This window comes from Balaenoptera acutorostrata, chromosome 6 (assembly GCF_949987535.1).
Source record: "Balaenoptera acutorostrata chromosome 6, mBalAcu1.1, whole genome shotgun sequence".
Classification (NCBI taxonomy): domain Eukaryota; kingdom Metazoa; phylum Chordata; class Mammalia; order Artiodactyla; family Balaenopteridae; genus Balaenoptera; species Balaenoptera acutorostrata.
In genome coordinates this window covers 62,380,071-62,397,379 of record NC_080069.1, presented here as the reverse complement: position 1 = coordinate 62,397,379, position 17,309 = coordinate 62,380,071, and positions in this window count along the sequence as shown.

The window sequence follows — 17,309 nt, the reverse complement described above, 5'->3', positions numbered from 1 at the left end:
TTACTCAAGGACTTCTTTCTATTTACTTTACAGCTCTGTAAGATCTTAAGGCTTATCTTGATCAGGTAACCATTACTCCCCCTATAATATGCTACATTATTCATTGTAAATAATACTCTTCTGCAATCTTGGAGATTTTTCACTGTTCTCAGTCCTCCAGCCCTCTTATAAAACATAGTAAATGAAATTATTATGTACTCACTGGAAAGCACATTGCATACCACTTAAACCCACTCTTTCCTGTTGCATAAGCACACATTGCATGCCAATACCACAAACTGAGCTGAGCTTTACAGTCTAAACAGAGTGAGTAAAAAATGCCTGATTGGACCTTCCTATATAATCCAGAATGAAAAGCTATTACTTTTGTATCCCTCTGAAGTTATATCCTGTCTTCTTTCCTATAAGCAGATTTCAGAGATGGTGCCCACTTACAGCTCCATGTAATCTTTAAAATTGGATGCAGGGAGAAAGAAGATTTGTCTGTTAAAATAACTGTTCCAAGATTGGTTATGAGACACTTGTTCTGCGCTCAGTCCATGAAGACCCAGTAACATCATGTATTTTGTTCTTTGCCATTTCCTAGTCAAAATCATTACACAAGCAACCAATCAATGGAAGATCAAGCTGGGCACAGAGAGCTAATATGAAATAGAAAAAAGAAAAAAAAATTTTAATATGTTAACAAACCAAGAACAGAGCTTGATATGAAAGAGCTGAAATGTAAAAGGAAAAATGCAACATCTCGCACTTTGAAAGCACAATTGAAAACTTAAAGGGTAGAACAAGACAGAAGCTAGCAGGAGATTTTAGTGAATTTCAAGGTCAGTATAAGGCAATAGTGCAATGCAACAAATAAAGTGGGGGTAGGAATGCTATGTGATTGATAAAGAGGAAAGAAATACTATGGAAGTGCTAAGGTATTAGGCGTCACTAACACAGGAACAGAAATCTGTGGTGTCTGAGTCACATCTGGAGTATTTATTTGACTTAAAGATCAGGGTTTAAGAGAAACATTGGCAAACTGGAACATGCCTCTCCCTCTTTTAAGTGATACAATGATACAATTCCTAGCCCAAGAGAGAAACTTGGAAGTCACCCTTGAATTCTACCATTTCTCTCAATCCTCACATCCAATTAATTAATCATCTTGCTAATACAGCCAATATCTATTGGTCACTATCTCCTGGGCACTGAACCCATCATCTAAGACAACGCTTCTCAGTTGGAGAGCAATTTACCCCCAGGAGACATCTGGGGGTGAGGGATTCTACTGGCATCTAGTGGGTACAGGCCAGGGGTGCTACTAAACATCCAACAATGCACAAAACAGCCCTCCAAATCAAAAAATAATCCAGCCCAAAATGTCAATAGTGCTGAGGTTAAGAAAACCTGATCTAAGGCCACAAGTATAAACAAGGTTCATAGTGCTCGTGGCCTCACAGAGCTTGAAAGAGAATGAAAAGAGATGAAAGAGAATGGCAAAGCCAATGCACTGTATTAGGAATGCATTATTTTCTCACAAACTAGGAAGTCTGAAAGGCAGAGCCCAAGGTAAGTAAAACAGCACAGTGATGCCTTCAAGGGTACAGGCTCTTTATAACTTTTCTCCACCACCTTTAGTGTGTGGTTTTTACCTTTTTATTTATACTGTCAGTGCTATAAAATGGCTGCCACATCTCTAGACTTTATATCTATCCCACATAGAAATTTTCTTTTTATTTGGAAATGGATATCCTCCCAAATTCTGCCTATATTGCATTAGAAGTTTATCACATGGCAGGAGAGTATAAAAAATTGAGGGACTTTTTGGTTGGTGGTGGTTCGTTGTTTGGCTGGTTACTATCCTGAATAAAATCGGAATCCTAATCGTAAGGGATAAGAAAGAAAGAATCTGGAATTGTGGCAGCTGGGAGTACTGCCACAACAATAAACAAGCAAACAATCAAGATATGTAATAATTATAGCAGAATGAAAGAAACACACAGTGTGCTTTTCTTAAAAAAAAAACAACAATCTGGTGGTGGAGGGTGGCATCTAATTGATAGATAGGTGATTAAAGAAAATCAGCTAAAGAATTGAAAATTAAGCTGAAACCTAGAGGATGAGAAAATTGCTGGAAAAGTAAACTGAACAGGTCTATGATAAAAGCTGAATCCCCATTATCCTCAGTAGAATGTTAAAACATGCTACCTCTAAATTTCTTTTAAAGGTAGTAAATATACTGTTTCTGTTTAGAAATAAAGAGGCAAAATCAAAAGAATTAACCTGAAGTGTGAATTCTATGTGGGGAAGATTGGAGCAGAGGACATTTGTAGTTGTTCATGAACCTTGACTTTCTGAAAGGAAGTTTTAAAGAAAAGAGTGACTTTTTTTGAAATCTCAGTAAAGAATGATTGATTTCAAAATTTATGTCACTAAGCAGAAGTTTATTCTTAATTTTTCCTCCTATGAAATAGGAAACTTTAGACTTTTGATTTGGGGAAGAAGGAAAGAAAGAACAATGAATAAAATCTGTCGTGGCTCGCAAATAGAAATGAGTAAGACTGGTCATCAATCAGTTAGATTAAGTAAATTACACGTAGAAATACACTCTTGTATTTTTTTATGTAGGCTTCAAAATAGACCTTCTGACATGTTGTAAAATGTATTTCTGCAATGTTCTTTCCTTCTAGTCTTTGGATTTAGTCAGCCTTTTATTAATATATCTGCTAAAAGTTGAACAGACTCTGACCACAAGATGGCAGCTTTGAACACATTTCAAAATGTTGATTATGAACATCAAATGTCTCCAACTGAAATGAACAGTGAAGACATCTGCTCTTCCTCTTCTGGTTTAAAAAAATGTTCATGTGATCCTTGAAGGCAGAAGAAATGCAGTTTTTCATTTTGGTAGAAAAATGGCCTGTGAGATTAATAATCTCCACACGGCTGAAGTTCCCAACTGAATAATAATGACAAAAATGTGTCTTCTTATTGACTAGACCTCTCTTGTATACATTATCCTCCTTCGTCCCGATCACTTATCATCAGGCCCTTCCAGGCCACAAAATGAAGAGTGAGGGCAGATCACCCAGATGGGTTTCACATACAATAGATGATTCCGCCAGCACCAAAGACACTGATAATTTGTGACAAGGGTGAAAGGGCTAGTCAGCTGTGGGAATCAGCTCTACTCAGTCCCTGAGACTACACATAATGAAAGTCATGGCTAACTTTGCAAATGCACACCCAAAGCTGTCAAAGAAAAACTGGCCTAATAGAAGGCTAAAGAGAATATCAATCCATTTTAACTTACTTTGAAAAACATCCAACCTAGACAATAGATGCAAGAATACAACAAAGTCCTGCATACAGTCTCCTAAATTTACCAATTGTCAGCATTTTGCACATTTCCTTTGTCACTCTATTTTCACATTACCTGTGTACATATCATGATTAATATTTTTCCTGAACAAGATTGAAAGTAAGTAGCAGATATTGTGACTTTTTATCCCTATTTCTGTGTGTCCCCTAAGAAGAATGGCATCCTCTTACACAATCCAATTGTCAAATTCAGGAAATTTAACATGGTTACAATATTATTTTCTAATATACAGTCCATATGAAATTGTTCCAATTGTTCCAATAGAGTCTTTTACGGTAATTTTTTTAAATAACCAATTTAATACTTTAAAGAAGAAATAAACAAATAGCAATGATATAAAAATGTCAAATACATAAGAAAAACTTATTTAACTCAAGTTGAGTAAACCCAAAGAGTAGAAAAAGGGGGGACCTTCTATTAAATTCCTTTTTAAAAAAGTACTCAACATCTGATTGAAATAGGCAAATTATGGGACAACTCTAAACCCAGACAGCCCTAGTTTGGCCTCATGTCTATTCTATTTATTAGCAATGTGTCATTGAGCAAGTTGCATTACTTCTCTATGCCTCAGTTTTCTTATCGGTAACAGAAAGGCAGTTCTTTCAAAACAGAAATTTTTAGAACATTAAAAATGCCTTTATATGGTAAGTACATCTCCCAATGCCTGGAATGCAGTAGGTGCTTAATAAATTCTATCTTTCATTCCTAGAATCTTGAAAACTTAACTCTTCCCAACAACCTCCTTAAAAACTAGTTTGGCCAAAAAGAATTCATGCTCCAAAGTTAAATCTCGTGGTTCATGAAGCCACGTTGCACACTGGTTTCCAACTGAATGCTCTCATCCCACTGCCATCGAGGGGCATGTCACAGCTAATTATCTGTCATCACGCCCTGTTGCATAGGCAGTACCTTGCCTGCTGCTGCTGGGACCTCGCTGCTGTCTGTTGATTCATTTGCATTGCCTCCTGAGTGTCTCTGCTGTGTATGGATCACACAGAATGAAGCCCAGGGGCCAACTGGCAGGCCCATCTGAATTGTGGAACATATCTAAAGCCCCTCCTCATTACTTAGTGAGTAATGTGGGGGATGTTCGCTGGTTCACACACCCTGGCAACATAAACGGTCATCTGCTGCCTCATCTGCTTTTCCGCGTCTGGGGTGCAGGACCAGATCGGCTGAGGAACTTTGCTAGCACTTATGCAAATAGCTATGGGAGTTCCTGGGTTTGGCAACATTTCCTTTCAGTAGCCTCATTTGTGGCTGCACCGTCTGCCTCCTTTGTGCTTCCACAGCTTTGTGAGGCGACCTCAAAATAGATCTCTCCCATACTCACGTTGTATTTATGTCCCTTTACCACAGAAAGACTATAAAACTCTTCTCAATACGTTTAATACACCCTGTTTAGTGACTGATGTTTCTGTTTAAGCCCTAAAAGAACATATATTTAAAAATGAGTCAGACTACGTATATCTAGTTTTCCAAATTAAGGGGGAATGCATTCCCCAATTTAGATTTAAAGTGCATAAATAAAATTTTAATGTATGCATAGACATGGAACAATGAGGCCTAAATTGTTAGACATATACATATAATATCATGTTTTTGCACCAATACTATTCTTCCAAATACATTATATAATACATCTCTTTTTAAAAAAACAAATTTGCTTCGAATTTTTAAAATTATTTTCAAATTACCAGCTTCATAGAGCAACTATGGAATCTGCAACAGCACATTAATAAATGACAAGGATACAATTTAATCTTGATATAAATTCTTATTCCATTAATGGATGAAGTTTCTTAATTTTCTTCTCTTTTTTTCACGTTGTGCTATAATTTTTATTATGAGATACTCCTATAGAAACTAAATTCAAAGTTTGCTTAGAAAAGAAGGAAAAAATAAAGCATTATAAGTAAGCCACAACTGTGGGAACTTGATCTACAAGGGACTGGGAAAAAGCACTGCAAATAAGTGATATTTAAAACTGATTTCCTCTAGGTGGCAGTATAGTCCCAGAACGTAAACCTTAACGTTAATGAAAAACTAAGAGCACGGCAAAATAATTGTTTATGCCAGTCCATACTATTTATACATTTGAAAGATTTTTCTTTTGAAAAATGAGCTAAATTTACAACTGTGAATGTTCATCTGCAGATGACATAGTGGATTTTGTACAAGAAAGAACAAAATGTGGCTATGATACATTTCAGCAAACACACATTGTTTCCCATGTCTTTTTTGGCACTGTAAGACCTTATTGTTCATTATTGGATATTGTGATTTCCCTTCTCCTTTATAGAGACATGAATGTTTTAAAAACTCAATAAACTTTATCTTAGATAATTACTGATATCCATTACAATAATTGGACTCAATTCAGCAATGCCCATTGGCAGGGAGGCTTGAATTATATCTTTTTCACCAACAGTGTAGATTTGTTTAATTAGAATAACACAGAATTTTAAAAGTAACACAACACACAAAGACTCTAATGAGTGTGTAGTTGATGTGTATCACAAAATGTACTCAGCTGAAACACTAGACTCCCCATTCCCTCAGCCATAGAAAATTCTTCTCTTTCTTCTCTCCAAAATTGTTTCCTCAGTCGTCTACATATCACCCTGATGTCTCCCAGTGATCAGACCAGAAGTAATAGTGACATATCTTCACCCATAGATTTAATGCACTTCAGAAATTCATTACACCTTACCTCTTAATTTTTCTCCAAACTTTATTTTGAAAATGTCAAACCCTCAGAAAATTGAAAAAGCAAAACAATGAACACTGACATACACTTCATCTATTTCATCAGTTATTAACATTTTATAACATGTTTTACCACTCTAAGCAAATACCTTGACATATAATTTTAAGTAGAACGTATTTCTGAGTAATAGAAAATTGTTGTTAGTCAAAAACTTTGGTAGTGTAAATAAGCCTGACAGTTACTCATGAAGTCTTCAGTCTAATTATTATAATATATGACACATAAAGGGTTCCTGTTTGTATGTACATGTCTAGTTGCCTACTGGGATGTTTTGCAGTCCCCAGAAAGGGCTGGAGATCTGAACACAGAGCAATCAGGGAACACTAAGATGATAGGATATTTGCAAACCCTTTCAGAGCTCCCATTACAGAGCCAGCACAAACTCCGTCTCCTCCAAACACCCAGGGTACCTGATGTTTTACACCATTAACATTACTCTGTAATCTGAGGAGGGAGAAGGCTAGATGACCTGGGTTACCAACCTATAAGGGTCTGGAAGACATCACTGGAAAATTCAGAAAAAAAATGGTTCTGATGACCTCACAGACAACTCCTTCTATTTATGGCAAAATGTAAAGTGGTCCCTCTCTGATCAAACGAGATCAGAAATTTTTTTCTTTTAAATGAAACTAAACTAAACTCCATAATGGAAGTGACCCTGCCTATTAAATAAATGAATACACCGTATATTTATTCATTAACAGTTTGAAATGGCTGACAAATTATTAGCCTGTCCTGGGCACCAAATCTTAGTCCTATTCAATTTTCTTCCATAGCTCTATGGCCAACCATACTGACCATGTCTCTCTCACAGTTGAAGGTTAAAGTTCATGTATCAAAGTTCTCCAGAGAATAAGATTGAAACTATGCCCACTTTTTTTGAGGCTTTATTTTGCACTTTGTCCAAACATAAAAAGAAAAATTTCTCTCTTTGCTTAAGTAAAAGGTTTTTGGTTTTTTGTTTCTTTTTAATAACTCAGGAGATCTCTACAGTAATTATTTTATGAGTTTAAAATACTGTTTTATCAGAACGGACATCATCACAAAATCTACAAACAATAAATGCTGGAGACGGTGTGGAGAAAAGGGAACCCTCTTGCACTGTTGGTGGGAATGTAAATTGATACAGCCACTATGGAGAACAGTATGGAGGTTCCTTAAAAAACTAAAAATAGAACTACCACACGACCCAGCAATCCCACTACTGTGCATATACCCTCAGAAAACCATAATTCAAAAAGAGTCATGGACCACAATGTTCACTGCAGCTCTATTTACAATAGCCAGGACATGGAAGCAACCTAAGTGTCCATCGACAGATGAATGGATAAAGAAGATGTGGCGCATATATACAATGGAATATTACTCAGCCATAAAATAAAAAAACAAAATTGAGTTATTTGTAATGAGGTGGATGGACCTACAGTCTGACATACAGAGTGAAGTAAGTCAGAAAGAGAAAAATACAATGTGCTAACACATATATAGGGAATCTAAAAAAAAAAAAATGTTTCTGATGAACCTAGGGGCAGGACAGGAATAAAGACGCAGACATAGAGAATAGACTTGAGGACACAGGGAGGGGGAAGGGTAAGCTGGGATGAAGTGAGAGAGTAGCATTGACATATATACACTACCAAATGTAAACTAGGTAGCTAGTAGGAAGCAGCCGCATAGCACAGGGAGATCAGCTGGGTGCTTTGTGACCACGTAGAGGGGTGGGATAGGGAGTGTGGGAGGGAGGGAGATGCAAGAGGGAGGGGATATGGGGATATATGTATATGTATAGCTGATTCACTTTGTTATACAGCAGAAACTAACACACCATTGTAAAGCAATTATACTCCAATAAAGATGTTAAAAAAATATATACTGTTTTAGTTTCCCACTTGCCTCTGTAACAAATCATTACAAACTTGATGTTTTAAAACAACACAAATGTATTCTCCTACTTTGGGGAAGCCAGATGTCCAAAAGCAGTTCCACTGGGCTGAAATCAAGGTGCAGGTAGGGCTCTGCTCCCTGAGGAGGCTTTAAAGGAGAATCCTTTTCATGTCCTTTTCCAGTTTCTAGAGTTTCCTTCCTTCCTTTCCTTGGCTCATGGTCCCTCCCTCCATCTCTATAGCCAAAAGGGTACAAGTTCTCGCTCTGATTTTGCTCTATTCTGTTTGTCAATCTCCCTCTGCCTGTCTCTAAGGATATTTGTGATTGCGTTTAGGGCCCACTGAGATAATCCAGGATAACCTCCCCATCTCAAGATCCCTAACTTAATCACAACTGCAAAATCCATTTTGTCATAAAAGATAACATTCACAGGTTCCAGCAATTAGGACCTGGATATCTTGGGAAGCCATTTTTCTTTATTTTTTTTAACACTTAAATTGTGTGCATTTTTTTTTTAACATCTTTATTGGAGTATAATTGCTTTACCATGTTGTGTTAGTTTCTTCTGTATAACAAAGTGAATCAGCTATACATATACATATATCCCCATATCTCCTCCCTCTTACGTCTCCCTCCCACCCTCCCTATCCCACCCCTCTAGGTGGACACAAAGCACCGAGCTGATCTCCCTGGGCTATGTGGCTGCTTCCCACTAGCTATCTAGTTTACATTTTGTATATATGTCCCTGCCACTCTCCCACCTTGTCCCAGCTTACCCTTCCCCCTCCCTGTCCTCAAGTCCATTCTCTATGTCTGCATCTTTATTCCTGCCCCTAGGTTCTTCAGAAGCACTTTTTTTTTTTTTTTAGATTCCATATATATGTGTTAGCACATGGTATTTGTTTTTCTCTTTCTGACTGACTTCACTCTGTATGACAGACTCTAGGTCCATCCACCTCACTACAAATAACTCAATTTCGTTTCTTTTTATGGCTGAGTAATATTCCATTGTATATATGTGCCACGTCTTCTTTATCCATTCATCTGTCGATGGACACTTAGGTGGGGGCCATTTTTCATCCTACCACAAATACTTTCTTTGTGTGCCCATTTTGAGAAACTGGCTCAGTTATTACCAACAGAGAAAAATGAAGCCAGTTCCAAATTCTTCATTTTTCTTCATTAAACTGCCATGAGAAATTTATCCTTATCCTCTGTTCTGGCAATGATAGAAGATGCTGAATCAAGACGGTAAAACTGACTGAGGAATTCTGCTCTATCCTCATAAATCTTCTATGAAATTTCCAGCTCTCCAATTATTCCCCCTCCTCTCTACCTAGAATCCTTATTTTCTGTATGCTTCTACTCAAAATACTTCTATGACCATTTAACAGAGAATTTTAAATTCTTCCTCTTAACTCTGTGATTTTCCCCCCCTTTTCTTTAAACTTTCACAGAATCAAGATGGCTTTATGTGTCATAATTTTCACAAGAAAGGTAACCCACTTGCCTTTATAAAAATGTCTTTCAGACTTAAGGAGAGTCCCAAGGGGGCACCCTCAGTCCACTGCTGTTTGCAAAGTACAAACACTCCTTAGGTGATCTCAACCATTCTCTCTCTATGCTGCTAATTCCCAAATGTCTATATTTAGCCTTAGCCACTGCTGTGAGCTATATAGTTCCATGTGATTAACTGCAGGCTAGACAAATCCATTTGACTCACTCTCAAGAACTTCAAATTCTATATATCCAAAATGGAACTGTCTCTTGTCCCTACATAAAAATGCCTCATCTTCCTTTACCCTGCGGCTCAGTTAAAAGGGCCACCATCCATGAGAAACTGAGGCAGAAATCTAGGAGTCATTCTGGATTCTTCCTTTCTCCTTCATCTGCCAGTTGGCTACCCTATCTTTATAATTCATCCACACCATCTCTGCTCATTTGTTCTCCAAAATATTTTTCAATTCTTTTCTCTTACTCTGATCCTTGTAACACTGCCTAGCTGGATTTTTCCAGAACTTAATAAAGGACTTAGGTATTTTCGCTTTGTGAGACTTTCAGTATATTAACAAGTGAAAACAAAAAAAGCCAAACCAGTTAAAAAACATAACATATGTATTAAATACTTAAGTTGAATAATGCTCTCAATACATGTAAAATTGTGCTACTCATGAGACAATTACAGGACTTATAAAAAAATTCAGGGCTTCCCTGGTGGCGCAGTGCTTGAGAATCTGCCTGCCAATGCAGGGCACACGGGTTCGAGCCCTGGTCTGGGAGGATCCCACATGCCGAGGAGAAACTGGGCCCATGAGCCACAACTACTGAGCCTGCGCGTCTGGAGCCTGTGCTCCGCAACAAGAGAGGCCACGATAGTGAGAGGCCACGATAGTGAGAGGCCCGCGCACCGCGATGAAGAGTGGCCCCCGCTTGCCGCAACTGGAGAAAGCCCTAGCACAGAAACGAAGACCCAACATAGTAATCAATCAATCAATAAACCTTAAAAAAAAAAAAAAAAAAAAAAAGCCTGTGCCTTTAAAAACCATATTAAGATGGTTTAAAAAAAAAAAAAAAAAAAAAAAGCTCCGTGCTCCCCCACCTCCCCACTCCCCAGTCTCCCAGAGCAGAAACAAGTTTCCTTGTGCCAGTGGTAAGACTCATGCCCTCAGCACCTTGCCTTTAAAAAAAAAAAAAAAAAAAAAAAAAAGAAAAAAAAAAGAATTCAGACTGTATTACAATAAATACAGCTAATATTGGAACACAAATTTAAAATCATTTGATAATGTATTCTTTCAAACCTGTCAGTGATTTTCTGAGTCTGAATGTATAATCTCATGTGGAGATGACATCAAAAATCTACATTTGAGGTTCTCCGTGAATGTGAGTCCAATACTACATGTCCTTCCTGTAACTTCCCTCTGCACTGCTTCTCCCTCCTTGATGGGACCAGAAGCTTGATCAACCACAGCCTCCTTCCCCGTCTCAAATCTCTCCGCCAGCAGACTGATTTACTAAATCTCAACTGTCTCCCCGCCCCACTTATAACAATCGGTAACCTGCAATCTTCTCAGCATGGCATCCTCAGCCAGCCTTCTGGGACCAGTCTCAGATTGCTTTGCAGACTCATCTTCTGTCTCTGCTGCTTCCCAAATTTTAAGTTCTAGGATTACAAATTACTTGCTTTTCTGAAAAACCAGTGCTTTTTCTTACTTCTGTGCTATCGTTCATGATGCCCCTCCGGTCCACCATCTCTGCCCCTGACTGCTTCTCAGGCAAGAATCCTCCACCCAGAGAACATGACCTCCTCTAGGGCTCAGTGCCCCTCTGCACCTCAATTTGCCCAAGGTATATCCTTGGCAATTTCCATGCCAGCAGCCTGGCAATCTTGTGTGTTCTTTGAGGGCAGAAATCATATCTTACTTATTTTTGTGACCAGATACCCTGCAGGTCACCTAGCCCATTGCAGAAACATGTAGAATATCAAATTGAACAAAACTGACTCGAGTGAACTTGAAGGTGAGGCTACCACATCTTCTAACCTCCAGCAGATGGCACTATTTTATTTTCAGTGGAGACCAAATCACAAAACTAGGAAGAAGTACAGTGTTGAGAGCATTTGTATATACCCATGCACATGTATGTACGTTACGTAGTGTGGAACTCTTTTCACTGCTACCCATTTATACTAATGTAAAATATGGACAGTCAATTTAGGTATTTCCTTTTTGATCTTTACAAAAGCATAGCTGAAAAAAATATTATTAAGTTACCGGGCAGTTAATTATAGTCAATCTTCCTAAACAAACGGGACCTGGTGTCCTTTTCATTTATAGTGTTATCACCCAAAGGTTTTCAAGAGTAGACCTGACAGTAAATTTCCACTCTTGAGATGATTCGAGTTATTCCCAACTAGAGAGACAGGAGGATGGAAAGATTGGGGGGCTTATAAGCAAAGAGCCCTTGCTTTGTACAATTTTAAAGATTCACCATCTCAAGTATAGAAGCTGGATAATGATGCTTACCTTTAAATTGATATTAAAAGATTAAACATTATGTAACCTATAATACATTTAAAATACTTAGCACAGGGAAGAAACTGAAGATATGGATGATGATTATTATTAGAGAAATAAGATGGATCAAGAAACTTATGAATTTCATCTGGTCTTAAAGTTTGTTAAAAGGTAAACTGAGGCATATTAAAAATTTAAAGAGTTTATTTGAGCAACAATCAGTGGGAATCGGGCCAAACTACCAAACAGGAAGTAGTTAGGGGCATTTTGCAGAGAGGAGCCAGGAGGAGGACTTATAGAGAGAAAGTGGGGAAGAAAAGCAAGGAAATTGTTTGATTGGCTATAGCTTAAAGCCTAGTTGGCTGTTTGTGATTGGTTGTCCTTAGCATTTTAATTTCGTAACCTTGAGGCATTTACAGGCTGAGATTTTCGTTTGCTTTTATGTAGACTGCCATGGCATTAGAGCCACCTTTGTCTAAAGGCCTCCTGGTTTGATTAATTTAGCAAGTTTTAAAAATTTAAACTGCTTTTGGTTTCAAAAGACTGCCTGGGCTAGAATCTGTTTCAGCCACTGTTTTGATGTGTAACACGTCACCCAAGCCTGTTCTCAGCTGTAAAATGAACCTGGTAGCAATCTCTGCCACATCTGACTGCTAGAGGGACTGACTTAAAAATTAGGTATTGGGTTTCCCTGGTGGCGCAGTGGTTGAGAATCTGCCTGCCAATGCAGGGGACACGGGTTCGAGCCCTGGTCTGGGAGGATCCCACGTGCCGCGGAGCAGCTGGGCCCGTGAGCCACGACTACTGAGCCTGCGCGTCTGGAGCCTGTGCTCCGCAACAAGAGAGGCCGCGATGGTGAGAGGCCCGCGCACCGCGATGAAGAGTGGCCCCCGCTCGCTGCAACTAGAGAAAGCCCTCGCGCAGAAACGAAGACCCAACACAGCCAAAAATAAATAAATAAATAAAATTAGCTATTAGTTTAATGGTAATGGTGGAGCAAGCGTGGGAGAAGTCTAGGATGTAGCAAATTATTTGCCCAAATCTCTATCCATTAATCCCAAACCATGGTCTAAACCTGAAATTTCAGTTCAGAATGCTATCCCACCAGTGGTGCTGGGTTCAGATAAATGGTGTTTAGCCTTTTCAATAGGGTTCAAAAATTGAACTTCATGTACGTTTTCTGCCCTCTATCTCCTACAAGAACGTGATCTTTCTCTTTAAGGAAGCAAAGCCCTTTTGCCTCCTCTGGATATTTACACGGCAAATGCAAACATACAGGTACTGCCTTAATTCCTATGCTGGTGCTTCCCCTAGTTGAGTGGAAAAAGTGTTTAATAACAATGTCATTGATAGCAATAATATTCTGTTTGAGAGTTCTGCCCTTCCTACTTAGAGATTAGGCACATCTTTCTTAAATAAGAAACAGAAGAAACCTGGTGCCTTTTTAAACAAAAACTTAACTACCAAGAAAATTATCCATCTTACTGATTAGTCACCACTTCCCACTTGGGTGTGGACTACTAAGTATGCAGACTGCCTACCACTTCCAGGGGTGGAACAGAAAGCATAGGGAAGTGATTATCTGAGCAATGAATTTCTCCTTCAATAATTAGTTAATTCCTAAAATTCCACAGTTAAAGATTCATTCTTCGGGCTTAAAACCTTTGGCCCCTGGTAAACATATACGAGGGCAGGTACACTTGAAGTCTTATCAGTTATTTGCATCTAAATATGAGTAATCTGATCAGATCCCTTCCTCCTTAAGGTTTTGAAAAGGTAAGAAAGGATGGAGGAAGCATAAAGTCTCCAAAAGCTGGAGGGCAAGGGGGAGGCTGTTGTGGGTACACTAGTTACTTGATTTTAAATACTCTCAGCCATGCCCTGAAGTTCATATTTTTAAGACAGTTAATCACATTTTATAGATAAAATGAAGCTCAGATAGGCCATGTAAAATCAAGTGACAGAGCTTACGCAGGCATACCTCGGATATAATGCAGGTTCTGTTCCAGACCATGGAAAGAATGCAAGCCACATGAATTTTTTAGTTCCTTAGTGCAGATGAAAGTTAAGTTTATACTGTACTGCAGTCTAGTAGGCGTGCAATAGCATTATGTCTAAAAGGAAAACAATGTACATACCCTAATTTAAAAATACTTTATTGCTGAAAAATGTTAACCATCATCTGAGCTTCAGCGGGTCATCGTCTTTTTGCTGATGGATGTTGGTGCCGCAATGTTGACGACCGATCAAGGTGGTGATGGCTGAAGGGTGGGTGGCTGTGGAAATATCTTAAAATAAGACCACAATGAAGTTTGCTGCATGGATTGACTCTTCCTTTCATGAACCATTTCTCTGTAGCATGCAATGCTGTTTGATAGCATTTTACCCACAGTAGAACTTGCTTCAAAACTGGAGTTGACCCACTCCAACCCTGCTGCTGTTTTATTAACTAAGCTTATGTAATATTTTAAATCCTTTGCTGTAATTTCATCAATCTTCACAGCGTCTTTGCAGGGAGATTCAATCTCAAGAAACCACTTTCTTGGCTCATCCATATGAAGCAACTCTTCATCTGTCCAAGTTTTATCACGAGCTTGCAGCAGTTCAACCACATCTTCAGGCTTCACTTCTAATCCTAGTTTTTTGGCTGTTTCCACCACATCTGCAGTTACTCCCTCCACTGAAGTCCTGAACCCCTCAAAGTCACCCGTGAGGGTTGGAGTCAACTTATTCCAAACTCTTGTTAATTGTGATTATTTTGACCCCTTCCCATAAATCATTAATGTTCTTTTTTTTTTTTTTTTTTTATAAATTTATTTATTTATTTATTTATTTATTTATTTATTTTTGGCTGTGTTGGGTCTTCGTTTCTGTGCGAGGGCTTTCTCCAGTTGCGGTGAGTGGGGGCCACTCTTCATTGCGGCGCGCGGGCCTCTCACTGTCGCGGCCTCTCCGTTGCCGAGCACAGGCTCCAGACGCGCAAGCTCAGCAGTTGTGGCTCAGGGCTTAGTTGCCCCGCGGCATGTGGGATCTTCCCAGACCAGGGCTCGAACCCATGTCCCCTGCATTGGCAGGCAGATTCTCAACCACTGCGCCACCAGGGAAGCCCCATTAATGTTCTTAATGGCATCTAGAATGGTGAATGCTTTCCAGAAGGTTTTCAACTTACTTTGCCCAGATCCATCAGAGGAATCACTATTTATGGCGGCTATAGCCTTACAAAATGTATTTCTTAAATAAAAAGACTTCAAAATCGAAATTACTCCTTAACCATGGGCTGAGAATGGATGTTATGTTAGTAGACATGAAAACAATATTAATCTCCTTATACATCTTTATTAGAGTTCTTGGGTGACCAGGTACATTATCAGTAAGCAGTAATAGTTTGAAAGGAATCTTTTTTTCTGAGCAGTAGTTCTCACCAGTGGGCTTAAAGTATTCAGTAAACCATGTTGTCAGCAGATATGCTGTCATTCAGGCTTTGTTAGTCCATTTATAGAGCGCAGGCAGAGTAGATCTAGCCAAATTCTTAAGGGCCCTAGGATTTTTAGACTGGTATATGAGCACTGGCTTCAACTTCAAGTCACCAGTTATATTAGCCCCCAGCAAGAGTCAGCCTGTCCTTTGAAGCTTTCAAGCCAGGAACTGACTTCTGCTCTCTAGCTATAAAAGTCCTAGATGGCATCTTCTTCTAATATGGCAATTTATTCTACATTGAAAATCTGTTTTTTAGTGTAGCCACCTTCATTAATGATCTTAGCTAGATCTTCTGGATAACTTGCTACGGCTTTTACATCAGCACTTGCTTTATTCACCTTGCACTTTTATTTTATGGAGACCCTTTGGCTTTTTCCCTTAAACCTCATGAACCAACCTCTGCTAGCTTCAGACTTTTCTTCTGCAGTTTTCTCACCTCTTTTGGCCTTTGTAGAATTGGAGAGTTAGGGCCTCGCTCTGGATTTGGTTTTGGCTTACGGGAATCTTGTGGCTGGTTTGATCTTCTATCCAGATGGCTAAAATTTTCTCCATAACAGTAGTAAGGCTTGGTTCACTTTCTTATTCATGTATTCATTTGAGCTGCACTTTTAATTTCCTTCAAGAATGTTTCCTTTGCATTCACAACTTGTCTAACTGGCACAAGAGGCCTAGCTTTCGGCTTGTCTCAACTTTCAACATGCCTAATCACTTCTCAACATTTTCACTAAGAGTAATCATTTCTAACTTTCGATTTAAAGTGAGAGACTTGCGACTCTTCTTTTACTTGAACACTTAGGGTTATTCACTGGTCTAATTTCAACATTGTTTTGTTTCAGGAAATAGGCAAGCCCAAGGAGATGGAGAAAGATGGGGGAAAAGCTAGTCCAATAGATTAAGTCTGATTAAGTTTGCCATCTTATATGGGCATGGTTCACAGTGCCCCAAAACAATTACAATAGCAACATCAAAGATCACTGGTCACAGATCACCATAACAAATATAACAACAATGAAAAAGTTTGAAATATTGTGAGAAGTACCAAAATGTGACAGACACAAATTGAGCAAATGCTATTGGAAAAATGGCGCCAATAGACTTATCTGACGCAGGGTTGCCACAAACCTTCAACTTGTAAAAAACACAGTATCTGCAAAGCGCAAAAAAGTGAGGTGCGATAAAATGAGGTTTATCTGTATTCAGATGAAATCTGTATCTCTAAATTATACATATTCAAAGTTCAGACTGTGAGACCAAGGGAAGACTGACTTTATCAATGCCACAGTTCTGTGCTGAATGCTCTGTCTCACCCTTTTTATACTCATACAAGGCTGCCAGATTATGGACAGTTAAAGGAAGAGGAACTCTCTAAATAAAAAGCCCATGTTAAAATGGCAACCACAACTTTACAGCTCTTCTCCATACATCTAGATCTTTCTCCCTTGTCATTCCATACATGTTATTAAGTTTAATTTAATATATGTAAGAAACTTGAAGGATGTGTTTCAAATTCTAGTCTATCTTCCTGCAGCTATGAGGGTTCACAGAAAATATCAAAACTAGGAGTTAATTACTTTAGGAACTTTTCTCCACAACCAGAAACTATTTCATTTGCTATCCAGCTTTTTCTCCCCCAACTCAAAGCAACTACAACGTACAAGAGATGTCATAAGGGAACCTAAAATGATACTATACTGCTTTCTTTCACAAAACTGAATATAGAAGTTGAAACTGACCTCTGTTAAGACTCTTGAAGAAATTTCACCATCAGAGCTTGACATATCTAATAGCATTTTGCACA